At 32.8% G+C, this 9,385-nt stretch overlaps 1 long non-coding RNA gene across 1 annotated transcript; it reads right to left on the reverse strand.

Annotated features, from left to right (window-relative positions):
- Positions 1 to 6,572: 6,572 nt before the first annotated feature.
- Positions 6,573 to 9,169, reverse strand: LOC142626724 (uncharacterized). Its single transcript, XR_012842603.1, has 3 exons — positions 7,852 to 9,169; positions 6,901 to 6,957; positions 6,573 to 6,776 (listed from the first exon to the last, which is right to left on the reverse strand). It is a non-coding gene; the product is annotated as an uncharacterized LOC142626724 (long non-coding RNA).
- Positions 9,170 to 9,385: the final 216 nt, after the last annotated feature.

The following is a 9,385-nucleotide window of genomic DNA, read 5'->3' on the forward strand; positions in this document are numbered from 1 at the left end:
TCAAAGGACTAAACTACAGCATTCAAGCTTTAGCTACAGCTTTTAACAGTGAACAAAGATAAACCATCTAAACCTAGGAAACAAAGCAAAAACCATTAAAAAAATTAAAACAAAAATAAATAAATAAAAAACAGTAAAACAAATAGATTCGCCTTTGCACCTTAATGAGGAAAAAAAAAATATGAACCTTCTTAAACTATTTACCCAAAAATCTTTGCTACTTTTATAACTTAATATATTAGGCTACTAATTCAAGAAAACATTTGTACTTGCACAACAACACAAGCACATGCTATGCATAGAGTGGAAGATCATATAAGAGTGAACAAAGTCATATGGTGTTTAAATAAGAAAACAAACAGGAAAATTCAAAATTTACCAATTCAATATCATAGGATTACGGCTTTGTGTCAAAATTATAAGAAAAAAAATCCTTTTGCTTTCCAAAAGCAAAGAAAAAAATCTTTGAAAAAACTATTGTTTAAAACACACACACACACAAAAAAAAAAAAAACAAAAAAAAAACAAAAACAAAAGCGAGGTTTTTTTCAAATTGAGATTACCCAAAAAGCATTTAGTCCACAAAAAAGGAGGGGAAGACTAATTTAGTAATTAAGAAAGCATATCAACTTTAGTGGGGAAGACTAATTTAGTAATTAATATCATTGCCAATTTTCTTCACACCTTAGCTAAAAAACCCTTCATTGGGGGATGCAAAGGAAAAAGAAATTGTGACTGCAAAATCTATAAAGATGTTCCCCTGCAAATATCATAATGATCAAAATAAATGAAACCCATTATACAAAATTTAACATTTAAATAAATAAATAAATAAGCTGCACCTAGTATTGCATTCAAGTCTTAAAGGTGAAATTTCTAACGTGGATACCTGAAGTGAATCATCGAATATACTATTTTCTGATTCTTTGAAACCGTAAAAGACAGGAAGAACAAAAGGAAGGGGGGGTGGAACATAAAATTAGTCGACTAACTTTTTACTATAAAATCTAAAATAGTAATGTACATCCAATTTAATAATTAATATACAAGTTAAGTAGTTTATAATTCAATATATGCTACAAAATGTGTATCTAATTAAAATTAAATAATCATGAGACAGTTGACAAAAAGATTTAATATCTTTAATCAACTATGAAATGGGCAAAGTATAATGACTAAGATAAAAAAAGAGTACTAATAATTTAAAAACAATCATTCAAACTTCAATGAATAAAAATCATCTAATATAATACAAGTACAGCCAAATACATGTTATATTATTTTTATCTATAAATTAATTAAATGATAAATAGAAGTAAATTTTAATAAGGTACATTTATAAATTATAATGTTATATGATATGTTGATTAATTTTAAAACAAATAAATATATGATAATAAAATAATGAAAAAAAAAAAAAAAAGAAAGGAAAAGAAGAATACCTATGTACCTAGGAAAGTGGAAATGCTTGAATATGCTTCACAATCAAAGGGCCTACACGGCTACAGCATACACAATTGCTTTTGTAGGAAAAAAAAAATTAACCATACACGTGGGTGATTGTCTCGAGTTTGCTGCAATATTTATTCACTGTTTACAGAGAACAGAAGCTTTGTTACACTTTACATTGTAAATGACGAAACATAGAGGAAAGTAAAACAGGAAAAGAAAGAAAAAGAAGAAGGCAGAGTTGAGTTGTTGAGAGAATGAGAGCTGAGTCGCCATGCCAGAGATAGAAGCAGTCAGACAAGAAAGTGAGAGAGAGAGAGAGAGGGAGAGAGAGAGAGTTACGTGTGTAGAAAAATGTCTGCAACTGTGTGGTGATGCGGCGCCTCCAGCCTTCAATCTTACTACTGCTGTGGGGCAAGTAAGCCCTAAAGTGTTAAAATAGCTGTGCATCTCAAAATTCTGAATGTCTAATTATTTATTTATCATTAATTAGATTAGAAAGCCAAATGTCTGAAGTTTTGAAACTCTCTTTGGAAGAAAGAGAGGTTGGCGTTAGCAAGCTGAAGGGCTAAAATTTTGAAACCATGAAACACAGGTAGAGGAAAAGGAGGGGAGACCAAAAGGATTGTCGTTAAAGAGTAAAGACTATTCGGATTGGGTTAAGGCTTTATGCCTTTATGGATTGGTGGCCGTACAACGTTAACGTAAATATTTTCTTTTTAGCAGTATTTTAAAATTTAGAAAAAGTATTTTAAAATTATAAGGAAAATTAAGAAAAAAGAATGGTAATGACATGGTTGCTGATGTGGTTCAATGTGAGCGTAGCAATATTAAATGTTACGTTTCAGTTTTTAGTAATATATAGATATAGATGGCATACGCATCTGATCAAGCTGCTTCTGTGTTATCCATAGATAAAATTTCATACAATAATTTATCTTATAAATTGAAGGTAGTGTCCCGCAGGGACTCCAGTAGTCTACCACCACTCCTGCTAGCAATATTCCAATTTATCAAAAAAGTCCTCCTCCTCAACCATCGCTGCCACCATCACTATTATGAATGTTGTACATGCATACTCTCTATTTAAGTTTCCCACGTTGGAAATTTTAATTTCTTTAAATATGATTCCATTATTAGCTTTTCATTATCTAAGCTTTTATGTGAAGATAATTTATTACTTAAAGTCATGATTTCAGTTGTTTTTTCAATTATGTGTAAAAATATGTGCATTATAGTGTGTACAACGATATTTATTCATTTAAAATGATACGAAATGTATTTTGACTATCTCTTTTGTCCCTGTTTTAGCAGAGCACAAGTACATTTTTAGACAAAGTTTATAAATAAATATAATCTAACAACAAAATTGACATTGTTTGTGATAGCTTGATAAGTAAAAAAAGTGATACTAAAGGTAGTACGAAATGAAAATGGTTCCGCGATTTTAGAGAAATTAATACTTGTAAAAAAGCCAAAAAACACTTCTCTCTTTGCATTCCAAAAGTCTCATCGTGTGTGTTAGAGCACTCTCATCAGCTATGTTAAATGTGCCAAATGTTAAATATTTGGCATTTGGCACACCAAAAACAGAGCATCATGAGGTGTATTAAATGTGCCAAAATTTTGAGACATGCTACAGTACCGTTTTAGCTTTGGCACGGTACGGATCAATATGCTATATAGTTTTATTATTTTTTATTCTCTTTTCTCTCTCCACTCTCATCACTTTTCCTTTCTTTTTTCTCTCCTCTCTCATTCTTCCTCAAACATTCGGACTGGACGCCAAGGACCATCTCTTCTTTCACTCTTTTTTCTTCTCATTGTTGTTGCTTTTCTCTCTTCTATTCAGCCTCGCCGCACCACCTAATGTCGATCAGTGTTGCTGTGGGGTTTTTTTTTTTTGTGCAGTGATTTGATGGGTGGGTTCAGCAGTGGGTGTGTTCAGATAGTGATGGGCAGATCGGTTGGGTTCTGGGTGCGAATTCAGTTGTGGGTGGGCTGCCCTGTGGATGGGTCGACGGTGGGGGGTGGTCAGTGGGTCGGCGGTGGGTGGGTGCGAATTTGGTTGTGTTTTTTGTTTTCTGTGGTGGTGGCTTTGGTGTTCTACTGTGGTGGTTCTGGTGTGAGACGGTGGTGGGGTGGGATGTGGGATGTTGATGGGTGGGTGGGTTGACGGCGGGTGGGTTAGTGGCAGCAGTGGGTGGGTCAGCCTTGCCTTGGAGTTCAGCTTTTTTCTCTCATTTCTCTCTGTATATTGGCGGCTAATGGTTTTTTGTTGGTGGTGGCGGGTTGTACCTCTGGGTGGTGGTGGTGGGCTATGGTTGATTTTGTGGGGGTGGTCGGTGGTTGTGGGCTGTGGCGGTTGATCTGTGGGTGTGGGTAGTGGAGGATTTTGTATATGTATATATATTTGCAAAAGTTTTTTTAGATTATTTTAATGTGTTGGATATATTATTTTAATGTGTTGAAGGAAAAAATAAAATATCTGATGAATGGAGTATTGTAAAGTGGTGTATTAAAATGATAAAGTCTGCTTTTGGTGTGTTAAAATGACATTTTTTATAAGTGAGCTAATGAGAATGTTCTTATGGTTAACAAAAAAATTGGACACAGCGACGTATAAGCCAATGATCAGTGAGGATTTCGCTGAAAGAAAGGAACATAAGTACATTGATCCTTATCAATGTTTTGTGACACCAAAATTATATTTTAAAACATAAATTTGTAAAACTTTTGTAATAAAAAATTTAGTGACTTTAGAAAATTCCACTTATTAGTTTCTTCATTATTATTATTATTATTATTATTGACAGTATTGAAAAATAGCAATATAATGCACAACAATTTTAAATATCAAATGTTTAATTAACAAAAGAAATTAATTTTTCATAAGTTTTACGAAACAATTAATTTTGATTTTAAAATCTAAAATTTAAAATGTACATATTAAAATTGCTATTTTTTTAAACACACTATTTCAAAAAAAAAAAATTTGAGAAGAAGGCTATAGATTCATTAGAGAGAAGTTGAATCGGCTAAAAGTACAATATTGAGGTGTGGAAGAACATCCTCCTTCCACAACGAGAAACCTATGAAACCTTTGATATATTTAGTATATATAGCAAAATTATGAGTTATAGAATTGTCAGTACGTGTCATGTATTAACTTTATATTATAAAAAATGATACTTTTAAGCTGTGAGTAATTATTAGTATTTTTTTTAAAGAATTTTATCCTATGGTGTCCACTCTTGATGATAACTCTTTATCATCAAACTAAAACACCAATCGGTATTTGCTATAGGCGAGGATTAAACCTCAGATCTCTTATGATTGACACCATATTTGTGTGAATGAATGGAGCATTAATACTTCAATGGCATTGAATAATTTTCTCAATTTTATTTCGCAACAGGGAAATATGAAATTGATATGGGAACTCGTTAGGAACATCTTTAGCCATTAATTTTATATTGCTCTCATCTAAGCAAAGCAATGATAACTATCAATTTTTACATCATCAGAAAAATGGATGAAAATTATTAAAGATATGTTAGCCGAATAGCATAGGATCAATCCCAATCTATTGGAATATCTTGTTCTCATAAGTTTTACCAAAAATTAATTTTCATAGCCCACATTAAGTTTTTAAAACGTGGCTATAGCTTAGAAAAACGTGGCTATAGGACCATTTGGTCTATAGCCGCGTTTTTTTGGGCCACGTTTTCTACCGTGACCTAATATGCGTAACTATAGGCTTGAGGGGTCTATGGCCACATTTTTTCAACCGTGGCCATAGGACATACTCTAGCCGCGTTTTTAAAACGCGGCTTTAGGAAAGGATTATAGCCGCATTTTAAAAATGCGGCTTCAGGCCATCTCTATGGCCACGTTTTTAAAACGCGGCTTTAGCCCACAACTATGGCTGCATTTTGAACGCAGCTATAGCCCCTGAATACTTTTTTGAATTAAATCATGAAAATCTCTCTTGACAATCAGCACCATTCACATGTTTTTGACTACTTGTTAGTTATGGAACACTGTTTTTAACTAGCTTAGGATTGTGTATCACTATAAGGATTATCAAAATGCATAGAACTTACAGAAAGTCTTCTGAACTATATCAGAAACTAGAAACATGCAAACTGACATGCGCATAATTGGTGAAATGGATGGCTTATGAGAAACTTAACATGACTAAATATCATAGAGTCAAAAGCATATATAATAATGTGGCTAAGTGTTTATTTTTTCACACTAATATTTTTATTACTTCAAAGATTAGCAATAGAAAGAAGATTCTAATTGTGAAATAAAATTTTGTAACCTGGATAATGCAATCAGGACTTTATATATGAAAACTTATCAAAGAGGCATGATTGTTGGAAACTTTTATCACATATAAAGAAAGTTAAATAAAATGATACCCCACAAATGCATTATCCATTATTTAAAAAAAAAAAAAAAAGAAAAGGAAAAAGAAAAAAAAAAAAAAAAAGGAACTTTTACCACCAAGTCCCATATATCAAATGCCACTTGCTAGCAAAAAATTAGAATATAACAAGCTTTCAGTTAATTTAACCATTAATTTTTCACTTTTCATTCACATTGTAAATCAATCTAGTCAAGCATCTCTAATCATCTCTACAACAATTTTCATGACATCAAATGGTATGAACCAGATAAGAAACTATATCATAGTGGTCAAAGTAGATAAGTACTACTGCTAAAACCAACTTGACTAGTGGCAATGCCAAATAAGTCCAAGTGATCAATCTGATATTGCTGTAGAAAGAAGACAAACAGTACCATAATAATTTATGGAATTTTCCATTGAGCATTAGGTCATTAATATATTCAATCAATAAGAAAGCAGGTACAATTGCAGGCAAGTTGAACAACTAGTTACCAAATACTTTCACCATAACAAACAAAGCTTTAACATTGACTAGAGCCACAAAAGATTATTGCATGCAAGGATTCAAGATTTTAATTGACATTGTATAAACTTTCAATAAAAACTTTGTTAAGGAATCAACGTCTAAAAAGAGGCAAAAAGAAATTTATGGAAAGAATAATTAAAAGTTGCAGTGAAGAAAGAAAATGCAAGAACCACTCTACCTTAACATTAGTTCATAGTAAATCCGCTTCAACTCCAATAGAAATGGTATATCAACAGGAGCCTCTTCAACAAGATTGTCACCTTCTTTAGGCTTTTTCTTTTCTTTTGAAGTATCAATATCAAAAACCCTTGGACTGATCTTCCTTGACAGGATTTGGGCACAAACATAATCCTGGCGGTCTAAGCACAAATGAACCTGCAACTTGTTTTTTGAAACAAGTTACATGCAGTTAGCATCAGTTTTATAACACTTCCCCCTCAAAAAAACCTTTTAGTAATGAACAAGTGCTGAGAATAATAAAAACAACACAAAAAGAGGCACATACTTGTTCTAGAATAAATGCAATTTTCTCAGTTTTTGCCATTGCACCAAAGGTTTCCACCTGTAGAGCTTGATAGTCAAAAAGTGTAATAGGAAAAAAAGGAACAACCCTAACTTACAGCAACTAAATTAAAAATCTGGACATTTCAAAAAGGAACATTAGGTTGTTTTGGACTCAATATTAAGTATTGCATATTCTGCTCTTCCATGTTCCATGTAGTGTTGGAAATACAGGGGATAGTATAGACTTTGCACATTACAGGGGATAGTATGGTCACGGTTTTGAAATTGCTTTGGTTTTAGTTTTATTTTTTACAACCTCCTCACACAGAACTTGGTTTTAGTTTTATTTTTTACAATTTATTAGATATATTTGGACAGTTTCGAAAATTGGACATATGGCTAATCCTAATTCAAACCACTTTGAAGTTTTACGCATGGCCCAAAAGGCTAGAAGTTGAAGACGAATCTAACTATTGGTTCAAGCCCATCAAGCCTAAAAAAGAACTAATACAATAAATATGGCCCAAATGAATATTTTGTTTGATTAACTTAAGGAGCATTAAAAAAAAATTTAGTTACCCATAAATAACCCCTCCCTGTAACCCAATGCATGAGGTCAAGTTATTTTTCAATGCTCATTAATTTAATCAAACAAAAAACATTGAATGGGTGGAAAAATTGTACGGAATGATATATTTATAACATTAAAAAAATCATTAAAAAAAGGACTTTCTATTCCACATTCTTCAAGGAATCTAAATTAACTGCTACAAACAAATGGTGCCACTATTCATTCTCATTCCAGCACACAAACATAACAGACAAGTCATAAAGTTCAGTAAAATTAAGGTCATCCATACATTGATTAGTCGTATCTTATTTAAAGTATATATGTAGGACCTTTTTTTTCCTATGACACACTATAATTGAGCAGAATTATGATTATTCTTACCAAACTTTCCTCATAAGAAGACTCGTAATTTGGGATGTGAAGTATTTGCCAACTGCTCCTGCATTCCTAGGACAGCCCATACTCCAACCACCTGCACCAAGGAAAAAAAAGAGCATTGAGGAAAGCAGCCCTTTTCATTTATGTTGTTCTATATTTAAGGCAAACTTGAGCAAACTTTTGTATTTGCCAATCCTTTCCACTTCTGGCTCAATTCCTACATTCTTAAAGACACCTACAGAACAAATTTTTTGAAATCTCCATCAAATAATACAATTAGAGGCATGAGTTAGCTCAGACTACAAGTTTTAATAATTGGAAAATTAGGAATGAAATTTTGTATAAGACTCATGCAAGAGCAATAGACTAAGCACTTATCTTACAAGCATCTGTAAGTGCAAACAACCAACTAGGGGGAGGGGGTGATGCAAAATCATCAAACAATGGAAATGAGAACCTGAGTAGCAAGGGTGTGAAGAAAAGTCTGCGTGACCCTTCCAAGCTCTTCTTTAGTTATAGGTGCAGCACATTTTCCCGTAATAGAAAGCTAAGAGAATTGAATTAATCATGCCATTTTATCACATTAATACATCTCAATAAAGTGGATATAAATCCCAAGAGATATGCAAGAAAAATGCAACTTACGATGAAAAACCCTGTATTTCTTATTTATTTATTTATTTCCAATGGAAAAGAAACTCACATACAAGTGATGAGTGGAGTATGGATCTCACTGGATCACCCCTATGGTAACTCCAGTTATGCCTAAAATTCTCTATGAAAAGCCCCATTTAATTAGGCTCTATTGCTGGAGACAAACTTTTTTCTACATACGTCTCCAAAAAATGACACTATCCTACGAATATTCAACACTACTCATGTCCCCAGCTGAAAAGTCTCAAGTAACAGAACATCAGTAGCAAACCCAATAAATATCAATGCACTCTTCACATTTTTAAGATACACCAATCAAGCAAAACGAAAATGCATAATAACATGTAATTTACAATGATGGAAATAAGGACTTCCATGCAATAACATACCAAAATCACAATAAACAAACTATTCAGTTTGGACTTTTGTCAAACAGTTACTGAGCTTCAACTCCATGGTACAGAAAAACATATAATTAAACCATAAGCACCAAAGTTTGGAATACAAAATCAAACACCTTATGAATTGGTGTAGAGGACACGAAAACAAATGAGTGCCTGGTTAGAATGTGTTTGGGTTGCTAATTTGCGCCAAGTTCCACTGGGCACAATGCGCACAGCACCTAGATGGGTGTCTGTTGCAAATAAATCATATAATTGCAGGGATAACTCCAAGCCCAGTGCAAAAAGAAGAAAAACTACACCAAATTGGGCCACTATTTCAACCTATGTGCATTCATCAGTGCAAAAAAGTAATTAACGTGATAATAATCAAACTAAGACCCAAACAAAAAAACCCATCATTTCAAGACATTTAAAGGAAGTAGTAAGATAAAGCAGGGGTAATAGGATTTAAGGAAACAAGCAACTTGCTAAAACCATTT

Source organism: Castanea sativa, chromosome 3 (assembly GCF_040712315.1).
Source record: "Castanea sativa cultivar Marrone di Chiusa Pesio chromosome 3, ASM4071231v1".
Taxonomy (NCBI): domain Eukaryota; kingdom Viridiplantae; phylum Streptophyta; class Magnoliopsida; order Fagales; family Fagaceae; genus Castanea; species Castanea sativa.